Below are 20000 nucleotides of genomic sequence, written 5' to 3' on the forward strand. Positions count from 1 at the left end.
TTTTTTTTTGGCTGGATAGTTTTTTAAATCATATAAATATTTAATTTTTTTATTTTTTAAATTTTATTAAATAAAAAAAAAAAAACAAAATAAAATATATTAATTTTATAATATTAATATATATAATATATATATATTTATATATATATATAATAAAAAAAGAAAAAAAAATAAATATATATATTATATATTATATAATATATATATATAATATACTAAATTATAAAAATTATAAATAATATATTACTATATTTATATATAATATATATATAATATTATATATATTATATATATTATAAATAATCCATATTTAAAAACTTTAAAGACACAAAAAAAAAAAAAAATTAAAAAAAACAAAACCTACCCAAAAAAACAAACAACACAAACCACACACAAAAACACCCCCCCCACAAACCCCCAACCCCACCACAAACACAACACAAACCACACACACCACAACACACACCCACACACACACCCCCCAACAACACACACACAAACCACACACACAAACACACAACACACACACCCCCAAACCAAACACAACAACACAGAAAAAAAAAAAAAATAAAAAAAAAAAAAAAAAAAAAAAAGAAAAAAAAAAAATTTTAAACAATATATTTTTTATATAATATATATATATAAAATAAAATATTATATTTTTATAATATTATATTTTATTTATATATAATAATAATTTTTGTTTTATATCTATTTCATTATATATTTATATATATTATTTATTTTTAAAAATTTTTTAAAATGTTATTTTTTAAAAATATAATAATGTAATAATATTATAAAATATAAACCAATTACTTTAAAATTTATTTATTATATAAAAATTTATAATAATATATATATTTATTTATTTATTTATTTATTTTCTAAGTTATGTATTTTAAATATTTTTTTCTTTAAATTTTAATTTTATTATATGTATATATTTATTTTTATTTTTTTTATATTTTTTAATTTTTTTAAATATGTTAATTTTAGTTAAACACTTCCGTTTTATTATCTTTATTTTTTTTTTTATTTTTTTTTTATTTTTTTATTCCCCCTTTATATATTGTTTTTTAATATAAATTAGTTTTTTTTTTTTTTTTATTTTATTTTTTTTTTTATTTCCCCCCTTGTTTGTATTTTTTATCCCTTTTTTATTTCCCTCCCCCCCCCCAAACCCCCCACCCCCCCACCCACCCCCCCCCAAAATTTTATTTTTTTTTTTTTTTTTTTTTTTTAAATTTTTAAAAAACACACTCACACCACACTCACCCCCCCACAATCTCTATAACAGAAACAATAAAAAACACTAATAAAAATATATCTTTTTTTCCCCACCAACATCACCCACAATATGAATAATATATTAAAAAAATAAAAAATAATATATTAATAATTTTTAAAAATTTTTTTTCTTATCAAGAGTACACACCCCTTTATAAATATATTATATATATATATATTATATTTTTAATAATATATATATATATATATATTATATATAAATATTAAAATATTTTAAAAATGATTAAAAAATATATTAATATATATATATAATATTAATAATAAAATTTTAAAAATATTATATTATATATTATTACATATATATATATTAAAATTATATATATTTTATTTATAAACATATCATATATTATAATATATATTAATATTATATATATATATATAATATATATATAATATAATTTTTTTATTTTTTAATTTTATATAATCTTATATTTATAATATTTTTCGATATTTTTTATTTATTTATAATTAATATTATATTATATTTTATATATATAATTTATATATTATTTTATTATAATATATATTTAATACTAAATACATTTAATATTTTATTATTTTATTTTATTTATATTTTTTATTTAAATTTTTTTATTCTGCTTATAATTTTTTGTTTTTTTTATTTTTTTTTTTTTTTTTTTTTTTTATGGGTTGGTGTTTTTTTTTTTTATTTAAATTTTTTTTTCTTCTTCTTTTTCCTTCTTCTTCTATCTCTTTTCTTCCCCTTCTTCTTCTTTTTTATTTTTTTTTTTTATTTTTATATACATACTCATAAATTATGTATTATATATATACATATAAATAAAGCAAATTAATATATATATATATAAATATTATATTTATTTAATTTATAATATATTATATTTTTATATTATACCATAAATATATATTATAATATATAATATTATAAATATATTATATTATATATTATATATTTGCATTATATTTTTATTTAAATAATATTTATTTTTATTTTTTTTGTTATGGGTTGGTGTATTTTTTTTTTATTTTTAAAAATTTTTATATATATATTTTTTTATCTCTCCTCCTCTCTCCCCTCTCTCCTCCCCTTTCTCTCTCTTCTCTTCTCTCTCTCTTTTAAATTTTTTTATTTTTTTATATTATATATTATTTTTCTACTATAATTATTTTTGTAAATATATACGTTAAAACAAATTTATTTTTTATAATTATATATATATTTTTTTTTTTTTTTTGTTTTGTTGTGTTTTTTTTTTTTTTTTTTTTTTTTCTCTACTTTTCTGTTCGCCGTTTTTCGCTATTTTTTTTTTTTTTTTTTTTTTTTTTTTATTTTTTTTTTCTTGGTTGTTTTCTTTGTTTTTTTTTTTTTTGTTCTTTTTTTCTTATTTTTTTTTTTTTTTTTTTTTTTTTTTTTTTTTTTTTTTTTTTTTTTATTTGTGGTTTGTGTGTGTGTGTGTGTGTGTGTGTGTGTGTCGTGTGTGTGTGTGTGTTTTGTGTGGTGTGTGTGTGTGTGGTGTGCGTGTGTGTTGTGTTGGTGTGTGTGGTGTGTGTGTGTGTGTGTGTGGTATTGTGTGGTGTGTTCGTGTGTGGTGTGTGTGTATTTGTGTGCGGTGTGTGTCTGTGGTCTGTGTGTGACCCCCTCTCACATCTCAAAAACAAAAAGCACACACACACGCAAATATAATAACTATCACTTTTTTCTCTCCTCTTTCTACACATATATACAAACCCAACTTATTATATATATATATATATTTTAAAATTATAATATATATAATATTATATTATAATCATCATATATATATATATATATATATATATTTTAAAATTTTAAAATATATGTTTTTTAAATATATATATATATATTTATATATATATATATTATTAAAAATTATATATATATATTTTCGTTGTAGTTGTTTGACAAGATTTAGTCTTAGCTAGGGGAATATGTAACTACAAAACCATAAAAAAATCAGAGCAGTAAGGCTTACACCCATGCATTTATATTTCATATTTTCCAAAAATTCTTGTATTTGTTTAGCTTATTTAAATTTATAGTTTTGGTGGTTTTTAGCTTTTAACTTGTTAATTTCACTTAGTTTAGGAAACTATTAATTTTAGTGATAATATTTTTCATGGAAATTCAAAAGAGTAATGATTTTTTTTTTTTTTTAAAAATCCATCACCAACTTAAATTCATAACTTTTTTTATACCATCACCCAACAAAATCTTATTCTCAATCAATAACCTATTATTACATTACACCTCAAAAATCTCGTTGGAACAAAAAATTTTTTATATTTTAAAAATTTTGATTCTCTGTCCCCACAGCTGAAAAAGTGCGAGGTTAAAAGGGTTGGAGCTGCACTTTCGAGGGCTGAACAACTCTATTTTTTTCGGCTTACTTCCCTTCCTTATATACCTATTGGCGGTTCTGCAGGGCAACGTCTTAAAGGAGGGCCCGCGAAAGAAGTCAAGACCGTTGTTCCCCAAACTAGTCGTTTTAGGGGGTCAAGACTTTTTCGTTACCCAAATTGAAGTTTTTCGCGACGTAATCTCAGAATTTGCAGAGGGAACGGCGGCTTTTATAGCACCCCCCCTTTTAAATCCCCGGGGTTTTGAGGGGACGGGGATGTCTTTGGGCGAGATTTTCGGTAAATTTTTGGAAAGTTTTTGGGACGGGCTGTCGGCGATGACGTTATCTACTCCCTTTGTTTTGACGACAGATTTTTGCTGAAGAAAGAGCCCCCGAAGAATGCGTTGATTTGATTCTGCATGCGATTGATAAAGACCAAGGTTGTGGTCGGTATACACCACCACGGTTGACGGCTTAAAGGGTAGCAGTCGAACTTCTTCGGGGCAATTAAACTTAAACTTCAGTTTTTTTGGTCAAAGTACCGGTTATGTTTTTTGAGCTTTGCCGAGAGTACGAAACTGGATGCATTTTTCGAGTCTCCTCATCCTCTTGAAGTAGCACGGTTTCCAAAAGCCAGGGCCCACTAGCGTCAATTTGCAACTGAAAGGACGGAGTAGTTGGGAGTTCTCAGCACGGGTTTGAGGAAAAAAGAGTTTCGTTTTTTAAAAGCTTCACACTTTCAGGACCCCACGGGAAAGGACACTTAGACTGGTCATACCTTTTTAAGGCCAGCTACAGATGAGAAGTTGCTGCAGAAGCGTCTTAAACCCCACCAAACCCAAAAAATCTCATGAGAGACTTCCGAGTTGTTGGAGTGGGATTGCCAGGATCACCTCTACGTTGGTTTGTTTGGGGTAGAGTCCCCCTTGGGCCCTCGATTGCCCCAAAAGTAGGTCCGGTGGAATGCAAAATTTAGATTTGGCTAAGTTGATGGTGAATCCACTTCATCTAAGAAGCGTACCTACGGATATGAACACCCCATGAGTCAGAGATCACAAGCAAATCACCCAAAATACGATTAAAACCCCTTCAAGCCCTTAATTGTATAATTTTGCTCGTTGAAAGGGGCTGGTGCATTACACACCCCAAAAAGGCATTACTGTATATTATAAAAACCAAAGGATTATAAAACCCGATATTTTTTTAGCATTTTCTGTTATCCATTTGATAGTACCCTTCTCATATCAATTTAGTTATGAATTTTGCTTTCCTATTGAGTCTACAAGTTTTTAAATTTAAAAGGAAGAGGATAGGAGCAGGTATAGTTACTTGTTTTTATCTTTCATAACGTCTAGTCATTTGTCCATCAGGTATTGGCACTAGCATGGGGGTGAAGCCATGGAGAGTTACTAGGTTCTGCTAAACCAATAAATTAGTAATCTATTTCTTCTTCATAATCCTTTTTTTGGGGCTGATCTTTTGGGATTTTCCCAAATGGGTTTTTACCTCGGGAGGTTTTGAAACATCATGTGAGTATGTCCACAAAACCCTGGGTTTCAGCTGTTACCTGGGAAGTTTTTTAAGAAAAGAGATACATCACGTATCTTTGAAAGAGATAAGAAATTTAAAATTTTCATGGAGATTAGCTATTATCTCAGATTATGGGGATTATGAAGCGGGAAACTTCTACACAATCCTCAGTCCCCTGAATATACTCTTAAACACAAAATTATGGGAGATTCCTTTACGAATTAATGAAATGGATTTCCCTTTGGAAAAGTCCCCCTTTGGTCCCTGTCTAAAGATTTGTTTTAATTTGTATGTAAAACGGTATTTTTACGTCTATCAGATTTTTGAACTAAAAAATTGCAGTCAGAAACTTTAAATGGGAAATAACTAAGGCCCAAAAATTTTGCTCTTTAGAGGACTTCCGGGGAAATTGGAAGGAAGAGGAGAACTTTGTTCCTGGAGAGAATTCTCGAATTTGGTTTTTAAAATCATAAAAGACTTCTTTTATTTTGAGGGGTATAAAGGGTTAAGAGACCAATTTTTCCTTGCATCAAAAATTCGATCTAAGTTTATCTATTAAGATGCCACGGTTGATTAGGGTTTGGCTGATGAGTCTAAAAACCCACTGTCTTTAAAAAATTTAAGGGGACCTCAAATTTGTCTTCCATACAACAATTAAAAGGGGAAAAATATCCAAGTGATTCTTGGGGCCCTTCACGCAGGGCAAAAAAGTAAAATGAATTTTCCCCCGTCCCAGGAACCCCCCTTTTTAAAAATATTTTTTTAAGCTTGACTTTAAAGTCTGGTGAATCTCTCGAGGCAACCTTGTGACTGTGGGGGGTAAGCTGTTGACTCTGTTGCGAGATACCAAAACCCTTTTTAAGACTTCTTGAAGAAAATCGCTTGAAATTACTACCTTTTCATTAAATCTCTTGGGTTTCCAAATGATGTGAACAAATAAAGTAAACATTTCACAATGGAATTAGCCAAAATATTCTTTAAAGGATAACTTCAGGATCCTAGGTGTACCCATGATTGAAAAGAATATGTTCCCTTTTTTTGTTTTAGGAGGGGCCCTACACAGTCAATCAAAATTCTCTCAAAAGGATGGAGTTTACCCAATTGGTTGTGGGGAGCTTTGAATTATTTGTTTGGGGTTTTTTCCCCCAACCCTGACACACAGGCCAGATTTGATAAATAATCAATATCTTTCTTCATACCTGGCCAATAAATTTTTTAAAGTCCCTTTTCTTGTAGGTCTTTTGAATCCCCAGGATTTGCTAAACCATCATGTGCAAGTTTCACGACTGATTCCCGACTGACAAGGGAAAAAACTTGGTGTCCCTCTGCCCATTATCAAAAGCAGGAGTTCAGGGGGGGCGAAAACTCTCATCAATAGCCATCAGATAAAAAAACCCAGGGACTTTGATCAGAAAGACTATGGGAGCAGCATGTCTGCTTTTAGCAAAAGGGATCCTCTTTTCTGGGCTAAAATTAATTTCTTCGATGAATCTTGCGAGTTAATTTTTTCAACAGGGCCCCCTTTTCCCAAGGAGGCCTCTCTTTTAATTTTTGGAACGGGAAAAACAGCCATCGGGGAAAAATTTGGGTTCTTGACCATTTCTTTGGTTGGGCTAAAAAGGTAAAGGTTTGGGTGACAACTTTTAATTGTAGGGTAAATAATTTCCCCCTGCCAATCATGTCCTAGAATTAATTTACTCCCTCTATGGGAAAAACCTGGTCTTTTACAGCTTTTTTTACTTCCCCTATACGAAGTCAAAACTGAAAATATATTAGCTAGTTTATACTTATTTGGAAAGTTGGGTCTTTAACGAGAATTTTTTTCACCTGTATATTTTGTCTAAACCCCCAGGAAAGGCAGATTATGAATGATACTTTGGGCAGCCCCCGTGTCCCTAAGGAGGAGACAGGAACGATTTATCGTTGAAAAAGGGAACATTTCCCCGGATTTAAAATTGAAGGATTGGGAAAATTTAATTTTTCACACTTTCACGGCTTGATTAAAAAAGTTTTGATATTTGGGATTTGTGAATTGTCTTACATTTGCTAGCTTTCTACATTTTGGGGGCTTTTGCTTTTGTCATGGTATGACCTGCTCGTTGCAAACAAACAAAAGCTAATGTATTTTTGCCGCTTTCCCCCACTATTCCCAAGGTTATCACCGGGGAGGACTTACAAAAAATTTAACCTTTGTCTACCTTACCCAGCTGTGACCTTTTCAAAGCGCAAACGAATCTGCTATTTGTGCTCCCTTTAAAGGAGAGGGGTTTCACCTCCTCTTCTATATGTTTTGAAAAATTCGAAGGGTAACTTCTTTTTTTTTCCTAAAATACAAGAGACTTTTAATTGTGAGAAAGACTTATTTGAAGTTGACCCAGCCATTTTTTTAAAAAACCTGGCTTTCTCTGTAAAAAATTCGGCAAAGGTACATGAGGGTTTTAGTAAGCTTCGAAATTTTGTCTTAGCTGTCAGGTTTGATTGCATAACTCAAGAAAGACTGTTTTCAGGTCAAAATCATCAATGAAATCAGATTTGAAAAGGTGAGGGCAGCTTTACCGTTTGTTTTTGGGTTGAAGAACCCAAAGCCCCCGGGTACGGGCCTTTTAAAAGTGTTCAGCATTTTTTCTTAAAAGTACAAAATGACCATCGGGGGTCATTTTAAAGGAAAATAAAGGAAAACAAGGGGAAATTCTTATTTTGGGTTTTAATGATTCATTAATGATAAAATCATTATTGCATGTGCCACTTAATGTCTTCTAGTTTTCTTTTTTCTAACTTAAGTTTAGCATTTCTATTTCTGGGTCTTTTGCTTTCTCTTCAAATTTTTTTGTTTTTCTAACTGAATTTTTTTAGATCTAAAGCATTTTTTCAAATTCAAGTCGGGCGGGGGCCCAAGATTCATCTTTGTGGTCAGACAAAATAAAAGCATCTCTAATTTCAAGTAGTTGGGAATCTTGGGGATTTAATATAGGGGGCTTCGGGGGAGCAATTCTTTTTAAATTTAAAATTTTCTATACTAGTTCCTAATTCTTTCTTGGTTGCTGAACCTGAATGAGGTACCGAAAATCTGAGCAAAAAAAACCCCAAATCACTTTCAATGGGTTCGGTTAGCTAAAGTGTGGGATTTTCGCAGAAATCTTTAGCTTTAAAAATAGACTTTTTCAGAAAAAAGGTTTTGATATAAAAAGTTCTGTTCGATTATTTTATAGCAGAATGAAATAAAATTATTGCAGGAATGTTTTTTTAGTAATCCCATGATTGACTAAAATATCGAACAATTAATTTGAATATGTACAAACCCCCAAAATTTGGGATAGGGCTTATGAATCCCAAATAATGAAACAGACGAACAAGAACAAATTCCCATACTTGATTGCTTGGCCTAACTAGGAGAAAGACATGGAAGCAATCCCGCGTTATAAAAACGAAAAAGGGGGTCGGTATTTTGTCGCCGGAGATCCCTATCTTATTAAAAAACACTATTGCAGTGATTGCTTATGTCACCCAAATCAAAAGGTGATGAAAAAAAACAAAATAGAGCGAGCGATTAATGTACAACTCGTCTCTATGAAAAAAGGTTACGGCATTAGTCAACTTGTGAAAAGATCCGGATTTTCACAGAGCAATAAAAAACGGCATAAGTTCCCCAAAGTAGACCCGGGATGAATTCCTTTTTCCCTGGGGGGGACTGACGCCGTCTCCCAAAGGCGTAATTAAAATTAAGACCCTGGCTAATCTAGCTACTATATATGACACGGGGAACCCGCGTATTTTCTACGGATTACAGGAAAGCAAACGGATGATCAATTCCAATAACCCATAACTAATTTAGCGGGAATACTATCTATGTAACCTTTAAAAGTAAAAATAAGTTCAGCGTAACACTATCCTACAAACCTCAATAAAAAAAACAACAATTAATAACAAAGGGGGTTCTGAGGGGTTATATAAACAAGAAAAAAAAATTCCCGTTTGGCCCCCAATTTTTACGGTTTTATTGTTTGACGGATTTTTCTTATCTAGGGGGGTGATGTAACTCAAACCATAAAAATCAGAGCAGTAAGGTTTACCCCATGATTATAGTTTTTCATATTTTTCCAAAATTTATTTTTTTGTTTAGTTATTTTAAATTTTTAGATTTGGTAGGGCTTAGCTTTTTAAATTTGTTAATTTTACTTAGTTTAGAACTATTAGATTTTTGGATAATATGTTCATGGAAATTCATAAGATAAGTGATTTTTATTTTTTAACAACCATCACCCTCACTTAAATAACATTAAAAATTTACTTTTTCACCATCAACCAAAATAATCATTATTTTCAAACAAAAACCATTATATTACTTACACCTCAAAAATTCGTTGGACCAAATTTTTTTTTAAATTTCAAATATTGATTCTCTAGTCCAGCTGAGAAGTAGCGGGTTAGAAGTTTGGGGCTGCACAGTTTTGTGGCGAACAACTCTATTTTTGTCGGCTTTCTTGCCTCTTTATATAGGCTACTTGGCGTTTGCAGGGGAAAGTCTTGAGAGTGGCCGAAAGAAGTCAGACCGCTTGTTCTCCAATAGGTCGTTTAGGGGTCAAGACGTTCGTTATCCAATTGAAGATTTTTGCGACGATAATCTCAGAATTTTCAACGGAACGGCGGCATTTATAGCAATAAATATATGTTATATTAAAATATTAAAATTTTAATATATTATAATTTTTATATAATTTTATATTGTTATTATAATATATATATATATATATAATTTTTATATATATTAATTACATATGTTGTCTATATATATATATATATATATATTATATATATATATATATATATTAAAATATATATATGGTTGTGTTATATATATTATATATCATTTATATTTTTAATATATAATTTTTAAATATATATAATATTATAAATATATATATATTTTAATTCCCACAAAAAATTTTATATATATCTCAAAGCACATATCACACACACACACAACAAAAAACACACACAGCCACACACACACACACACACACAACACACAACACACACACACATTATATATATTATAATATTATATATATATAATTATATATAATAATAATAGATAGATAATAAAGGAATGGGATTATATATATATATACATACACACACAAACACACACACATATATATATATATTATATATATATAATATATAATATATATATTTATTATATATGTATGGTGTATTTTATTTATATATATATATTATATATATATATAATATATATATAAAATATATATATATATCTCATATCATTAAAAATATACATATCTTATATATATAATATATATATATATATATATATATTTATATATATTTTATATATTAAATTTTAATATTTTATTTTATATATATATTATATTTATATTATTTTTGTATATATAATATAATAAAACAGATTAATAATATTGTATATATTTCATTTTATTATATATATATAATTATATTATATTATTTAAAATATTATTATATATGTATTTTTATTAAAAATATATATATATATATAAAATATATATAATATATATATAATATATATACATTATTATATATATATTATAATATATATAATATATATATGTTGTGTATATAATTTTATATAATATATATATATAAAATTTTAAATATAATTATAATATATTATATATAAAAAATACTACATCATAAATATATAAAGTAAAACCAAAAACAGAGTTATTATATTTATATATATATATATATAATAAAATTATTATATATATATTATATATATTATATGTATTATATAATATAAGTAAATATAAACACACACAAGCACACACAAACACACACACACTCACCTATATATATTATATAATATAAATATATATATATATTTATATAATATATAATATATATATAATATATATATAAAAGTATATTTTTATATACATTATTTATTTAAAATATTTTAAATATATATATTAATATATAAGTACATATATAATAATATTCATATATATATATATTTGTATAATAAAATATATATATATATATATATATATATATATTGTGTGTGTGTGTGTGGGGTTTTGGTGTGTGTGTGTATGTGTTGTGTTTATTGTTTTTTTTTTGGGGTGCTTTTTTTATATGTGTGGGGTTTTTGAGAGATATATATTAATAATTAAAAATTTAAAATATATATAATATAATATATAATTATATATTATATATTATATTATAAACCCCCAAACACACACCCACACATAATTATAATATATATATATTATATTATATAATATATATATAATATACTATTGTGTGTGTGTGTGTCTTGTGTGTGTGTGTGTGTGTGTGTGGTGTGTGTGTGTGTGTGTGGTGTGTGGTGTGTGTGTTTTTGGTGTGTGTGTGTTGTGTGTTGGTGTGGTGTTGGGTGTGTGCGCAGTATGGTGTGTGGTGTGTGCGTTATTATTAATGGATACGTAGATAGATTTAAAAAGGTGTGTGAGTTTGTGTTTGTGTGTGGAGGCATGTTTATATATAATATATATTATATATTTTATATTTTAAAAATTATAAGGAGAGAGAGGAGAGAGAAGAGGAAGAGAAGATAAAAAAAGAGAGAGAGGGAGAGAGCATATAAATATATATATATATATATATATTTATATATATAATATAATTTTAAAAATACATAATACTTAATATATATTATTATATAAAATATAATTATATATATATATATTATATATATATATATAATATATATTATATATACTATACATGTATAAACATTTATAAATAATATATATACTAATTTTTATATATAATATAAATATTATATATATACTCCATATTTAAAAAATACGTTTTGACAGACACACACACAACACCCCACACACTTACACACAAACACACGCACACATACACAAACACAAAAAAAAACACACACCACCCCACACACAACACAACACACCACACAGGCACACACACACAACACGCACACAACACACAACACACACACACCACACCAACAACACACAACACAACACACAAAAAAAACCACAAGCCCCACCCCCAAAACACAAAACACGACATACACAGATATATATTATTATATATATATATATATATATATATATAACTATCTATATATATGTTTTTTTTATATATATTTTATATTATTAGTATATATATATTATATATATATATATATAACAATATATGTTATTATTTTATATATATAAATATTTTTTATATATATATGTTTATTTTTTTTATAATATTAATATATTATAATATATATATTATATATATATATATATATTATCTATATACATACATAATATATATTATATATATTTTATAAATTTTATATATATATATATATATTATATATATATTAAAATTTTAGATAGATAATAGATAAAAATAGATAGTGTAATTTTATAAATATAAACACACATATACATATTATATATACATATATAATATATATATATTATATTATATATATTTATTTATTTTTTTATTTATATGTATTTTATTTTTAAAAATTTTATATAAATATATATATAAATTTTAATATTATATTTTTTTTTTTTTTTTTTTATATAATATAATATATGTATATGTATTGATATGAAATTTTATATATATATATAATATATATATATTAATATATATATTATAATATAATATTATATGAGAGAGAGAGAGGAAAAGAGAGAGAAAAGAGAGATAGATATGTGAAAATAAACACACATTACATATTATTATATATATATATAATATTATATATATATATATAATATATATATATACATATATATTAAAATATAATATTAAAATGTTAAAATATACATATATATTAATATATATATATATAATATTTTATATATATATTATATATTATATAATTTTTTATACTTACCAAACACACACATAATGTAATGATTTATGTATATCCATCTATATGTTTGTATTAAAAAAAGCCCCATACCAACACACACACACACACACACACACACACACACACAAACCACACACACACACCACACAAACCCCCCAAAACAGACACACACACACCACCACACAATAATATATATAATATATATATATATATATAATATAATATATATATATATAATATATATAATAATTACACACACACCACACATACAGTCACCCACACATATCACACTCTCAAAATACAGAGAACAAATAAAGACAAACTCATAATGGGTAAAATCACCTTTTTTCTCTTCACTTCCACATACACACACACAGGGATATGTTAAAATATTATATATATATATATATATATATATATATATATATATAATTTTATAAAATATTTTATTATATATATATTTTTTTCAATGTATGTACACACAAAATTAAATTTTATTAATTATATATATATATATAAAATATATATAATGTATGTACATAATATATATTTAATATATATAATTAATATTATATATTATTAAAGAATATATATATTCTTACAAGGATTACATAAAATTTTATATATATATATTAATATATTATATAATATTAATATAAATTTTAATTTATAAAAGTCACTTATTATAAAATAAATTTTAATTTTAAAAAATAGTAGATTTATTTTATATATTATATATAAAATTTTATAATAATTTAAAAAAGTCACTTTTAATTTTAATATATATATATATATATAATATATATATATATAATGTATATATATAAATATGGTTTTTATATAATATGTACTATCTATATATACTAGTATATAAATATTCAAAAATTTTTATTATATAAATATATAAATTTATATATCATATACAATTTATTATATTATATATTATATATATAATAATATTTTATACATACATATTAATATAATATTTTATATATATATATAATATTTTTATATTTTAAATTATATATATAGTGTATGGGGTTTTTTATATTAAAAATATTTTATATATATTTTATATATATAATTTTATATCTATATATTATTTAATATTATGAATAGGGGGTATGGTTTAAATATAATATAAAATATAAAATATAATAATTATGTATTTTTAGTATAAATATTTCCCATTATATATTTATAATATAATAATTTTTATATAAATATAATATTAAATTAAAATATTTTTTAAAATAAATAAATCATCATAATTATTTTATTATATATATAATATATATATTTATATTTATATTTATATAATTATTATTTAAAATTTATAATTTAATAACTGTTTTTTTTATATAATTTATTATTATATATATTTTTTTTATATTTATTTTATATATATTATAATTTAAAAAGGGTATGGTTTTTTATTATTTTTTTATATTCTTTTTATTATTTATTTATCTTCTTTTTCTTCTTCTATTTCTTCTATCTTCTATCTACTATCTTCTATCTTTTTTAAAAACTCAAAAAATTGTTTAATATTTAAACTTTTATTATAATTTTTATTTTTTATTAAAATTTTTTATATTTTGTTTTATTTTATTTTAATATACCTAAAAAATTTTTTTTTTTTTTTTATTTAAAAATTATATTTTACCATTTTTAATTTATTTTAAATTTAATTTAAAAATTTTGTTATTTTTTATTTTTTTTTTTTTTTGCTTTAAATTTTTATATGTGTATTTTTTTATTTTTTTTTTTTTTTTTTTATTATTTTATAATTTTTGTGGGTTGGTTTTTTTATTTTTTCTTCTTCTTCTTCTTTATGTTTTTTTTTTTTTTTTTTTTCTCTCTTTTTTTTTGTTTTTCTGTTCTTTTTTTTTTTTTTTTTTTTATTTTCTTTTTTTTTTTTCTCATACTAAAAAAAATTTTTCACAACACAGTTAATTCGCATTATTAATTTTATATACAAAATTTTATATTTTATAATAATTTTATTATGTAGTATGTATTATAACATTTATGTATATTTTAATTTTATATTATATTTATATATATTATATATTGATCATTTTATATGTTTATTATATATAATTTATATAATTTTTTTATTTGTATATATTTTTTAATATTTATTATATTATATTTTTATATTTTATTATTTTTTATATAAAAAATTTTTCTATGTCTAATTATAAAACAAAAATTATACTATTGTTATTATTTTATTGTTTTCTTATTATTATTATTTTATTTTTAATATTTATTATTTTATTATTATTATTTTTTATGATCATCTTTTATTATTATTATTATTATTATTATTATTTTTATTATTTTTTTTATTATAATTATTATTTTTTATTATTTTATTATTATCATTCTATTGTTTTATAGCTGTTAGGTAAAAGAAGATGTAAAGTGTGTGTGTGATGTAGTGTATGTGGAGGGGATATTTATGTACTTTTTATGTATGATTTATTCTCCTCCTCCTATCCTTACAATATACTCTCCGTTCCCCCATCCTCCTACAATCCTCCTCCCTTTCCCCCTTCCACTTTTATCCCCCCGATCCCCCATTCCTCCACTCCTCCTCTCCACCCCCTTCCCCTTCTATCCCCCCCATAACCCCTTCCTCCACTCGTCCCCCTTCCTTTATTTTTTTCCCCCTTTCCTTCTTCTTTATCATCTATCTATTTTTATTTCTCCCCTCCCCCTTCTTTCACTTTTATCTCTCGGGTTTAAAGCCCCTCCTCCTCCTCCTTTTTCAAAACTTCTCCCTCTGCTCCTCGTCCCCCAAAGTTACCCTTTCCCTCCTTTTCCTCTTTCCGTTTTCTTCCACTTCTATCTCTCGTTCCCCCTTTTTCCTCCCTTCTCCCCCCTCCTTCCACTTTTATCTTCCCGTATAAAAGGAAAAAACTCTTTCCCTGTTGAGAGAAAGGAAAAAACCCACAATACAAAAATTAATTTATTAAAATGAACTACAGTTTCAGTTGCATACAAAACACACACCACACACACGCCCACCCACACACACCACACACTACAACACACACACACACCCCCCACACAAAACACACACACAAACCCCAAACACACACACAATATTAAAATATAATATATATAATATATATATAAATATATTATATATATATATGTATGTATGTATGTATGTTTGTAGTATATTTGTATATATATATATATATATATTTAATATATAAATTTTATATTATGTATTTTTATGTATGTATTTTGTATGTATGTTTATATATCTTTTTTAAAAGGAGGTTCTGTCTGACCGCCCTGGTCACAGCATGAACTTAAATTTTAGTTTTTTTTATGTTTGTGGGTGTCTTGGAGTGAGTAGTGGGAGGGTCCCCATTCCTTTCCACGGAGGGGCAAACAAGAACGCCTACAACCCTCAGACTTGCTCACATCAGAGAAAAAGGGCAGCCGAACCCGATAACTCAGACTTATCTTTTCTCTGAGGGAAAATAAGGATGCATAAAAGCCCTTGCAACACAGCCCCGGGCTCTATGGGGTCTCGTGCCCCATCTTTCCCACCCGGGGTGGGAGGAGAGCTTTCATTCCGCAACTCTCAAAAATCCTGGGAAACTTCCACTCTAAACCCCAGAGTTGGAAGAGGGTACCATAGTTCCCATCCCTAAACCAAAGGAGCTGGGGAAATACCGGCCCCCTCTCCTCCCCAGCGTCTGGCCAAAACTGCCCAGAGGATGGACTGAACCGGCTCCGAGGAAAATGGGCCCCCCATGAAAAACCCCCCACGTGTCCCAGGGGCATGAGCACAGGCCAGCATAGCCCCCGCCCCTTGAGCACAATAAGCACGGGCACATCTGTGGCAGTATTTCCTTTACCCGGAGAAGGCTTTTTTAATTGACAAGTCCTCTTGCCATTCAGGAAGTCTGTCCAAAAAAGGGTCAAGGTAAACTCTTGGGTTAGATAGGTGACTATTTCCAATAAACGCCAGAGTCAATTCCCAAAGGGACTTATCACGCACATGCCCCTAGAGAAAGGAACCCACAGGGTGGGGTTCTCATCCAGCCCCTTTTTTAAACATTAATTCCCGAAAACCTCAACATAAAAACCCCCCATGGGGGGCAAGACATTCCCTATGCAGACATCATGCTATCATCCCACTGGAACACACTGCCAACAAAGCCACGTTGTGGATGTTTTTTTTTATTAGGTATTTTGGATCCGCTGGGGGAGGAGGGAGCGCGACGATAAACGGGGGGGGTGGGAGGGGAAAGGGGGATAAACGGGGGGAAAATGGGGGAGGGGGGGGAGAGGGGGAATAGAATAAAGAAAGGAGAAAGAAAAGAATTTTGGATTATAGTGGTCCCCTGGGGGGGGAGGGAGCGACGAAAAAAACGGAGGGGGGAGGGGGGGAGAAAGGGGGAAAACGGGGATTGGGGAGGGGAAAAAGTGGGAGGGAAAATTAAAAAAGAAAGGAGAAAGGGAAAGAATTAAGGGTTAAAAAGACGGTCCGCTGGGGGGGGAGGGACGCGACGATAAACGGGGGAGGTGGAGGAAGAAGGGACGTAAACGGGGAATTTGGGGGAAAAAAGGGAGGGGAGGGGGTTGGGGGAATTTAAAAAAAAAATAAATTATATAATAATAGGTTAGGGGACATTTTCCCGGCGGGGGGGAGGCGACGTAAAAGGGGGGGGAAAGGGGAGGGGGACGATAAACGGGGGAATTGGGGGAGAGGAGAGAAGAAGTGGGAGAGCAGAATTAATAAAGAAAAAAAAAAATATATGTAATAGATAGGTTAGGGGACATTTTCTGGCAAGGGAGGGAGCGCGACGATAAACGGAGGGGGGAAGGGGGGGGGGGAGAAAAGGCGAAAACGGGGGGATTGGGGGAAGGGGATAAAGGAGGGGATGATTAAAAATAAAAGAAATTAAAAAAGAAAATAAAAGGAGATTAAAGATGGATCCGCTGGGGGAGGAGGGAGCGCGACGATAAACGGGGGGAGGTGGGAGGAGAGAAGGGCGATAAAAAAGGGGGGGAAATTGGGGGGGGGAGAGAAAAAGTGGAGAGGAGAATTAATAAAGAAAGGAGAAGGAAAAGAATTAGAGATTATTGGACAGATTCGCAGGAGGAGGAGGGAGCGCGACGATAAACGGAGGGGGGAATGGGGGAGAGAAGGGGCGATAAACGAGGGAATTGGGGGAAGGGGATAAAGGAGAGGAAGATTTAAAAAAAAAAAAAAAAAAAAATAAATAAATAAACAGATTAGGTATTTTGGATCCGCTGGGGGAGGAGGGAGCGTGACGATAAACGGAGGGGGAATGGAGGAGAAGGGACGATAAACGAGGGGATTGGGGGAGAAAGAGTAAAAAAAGAAAACTGGAAAAAAAATAAAAGGAGATTAATAAAGGTCCGCTGGGGGAGGAGGGAGCCGAATAAACGGGGGGGAATGGGGGAGAAGGGCCGATAAACGGGGGAGGGGGAGGGGAGAGGAGGGGGGGTAAAAAAAGGGATTGGGGAATTAATAAAGAAAAAGGGGAAAGGAAAGAATTTGAATTAATAACGGGTCCGCGGGGGGGGGGAGAGAGCGGACGTAAACGGGGGGAAATTTGGGGGGAAGGGCCCCATAAAAAGGGGGGAGAGAATGGGAGGAGAGGGGGTTTTGGGGGAATTTAAAAAAAAAGGAAAAATAGAAGAAAAAAGGGGATTTTAAAGGCCAGATTAGGGGGTTTTCTGGGGGGGAAGAGAGGGCGATAAAAGGGGGGAATGGGGGAGAAGGGGATAAAGGGGGGAATTGGGGATGGGGGTTGGGGGAACTAAGAGTAAATATAAAAAGGTAAATAAAAGAAAAAAAAATGAGATTAAGGCAATTCCAGGGGAGAGAGGGGGGCGATAAACGGGGGAATGGGGGAGAAGGGGCCCAGAAAAGGTAAAAAGGGGTTGGGAAAATTAAAAAGAGAAGGAAAAAAAAAAAAGATTTTGGGATTATTTTTGGGTTTTGCAGGAAGGGAGGGAGAGGGTAAATGGAGGAACTGAGAGAAGAGGCGATAAACGGAGGAAGTGGGAGAAGAGGCGATAAACGGAGGAAGTGGGAGAAAAGGGGCGATAAAGGGGAGGAGCGAGAACGGGGGATAAAGGAGGTGATAAAGAGTGAAAAACGGAAATAGTTTTAAACGGAAGAAACAGGAGAATGCGTGATGATAGGAGGAAGAGAGAGAGAGAATAAAAGGGGAAGAAGGAGAATTATGATGATAATAACGGTGGGAAATTATTATTTTTTCTTTAAAGAAGAAGAAGAAAAAAAAGATAAACAGAAGAATTAAAAGAGAGTGCGATAATTGACATAGAGGGAAAAGCAATTATAATTAGCATGATAATGAAGGTACATTGTAAAAAAAGAAAAAAAAACGCAACCATGTAATAATGTTTCAATAAAATAAACGGAGGGGAAAGGAGGAAAAAGCGTAATAAAAGGAAAAAGATTAAAAGAAAAGGATGATAATATAAAAAAATCAGTAAAATAGAAACAAGAAATGCATTCAGCTTTTGCGAGGAAAGAAGAAGAACAGAGATAATTGATAAACGGAGGAAGAGGCGACGGCGTGAAACCCGAGAGATCATAAAGATAAAGAGGAAATAGACGGAAATTTTTTTTTTATTATTATAATTATTTTTTAATGATTATAATTTTGCAAAGTTTAACTCTATAACTATTTTGTTTTCACTTCATCCGATTCGTATTCGAAAGAGGAACAGAGAGAATTGATAAACGGAAGAAGAGGCGACGGCATGAAACCCGAGAGATCATAAAGATAAAGAAGAAATGTATGGATTTTTTTATTATTATAATTCTTTTTATTATTATTATTATTATCATTATTTTCATTATAATCAATTTTAATAAATAAAATTATTCA

This window comes from Penaeus monodon, chromosome 5 (genome assembly GCF_015228065.2).
Source record: "Penaeus monodon isolate SGIC_2016 chromosome 5, NSTDA_Pmon_1, whole genome shotgun sequence".
Lineage (NCBI taxonomy): Eukaryota > Metazoa > Arthropoda > Malacostraca > Decapoda > Penaeidae > Penaeus > Penaeus monodon.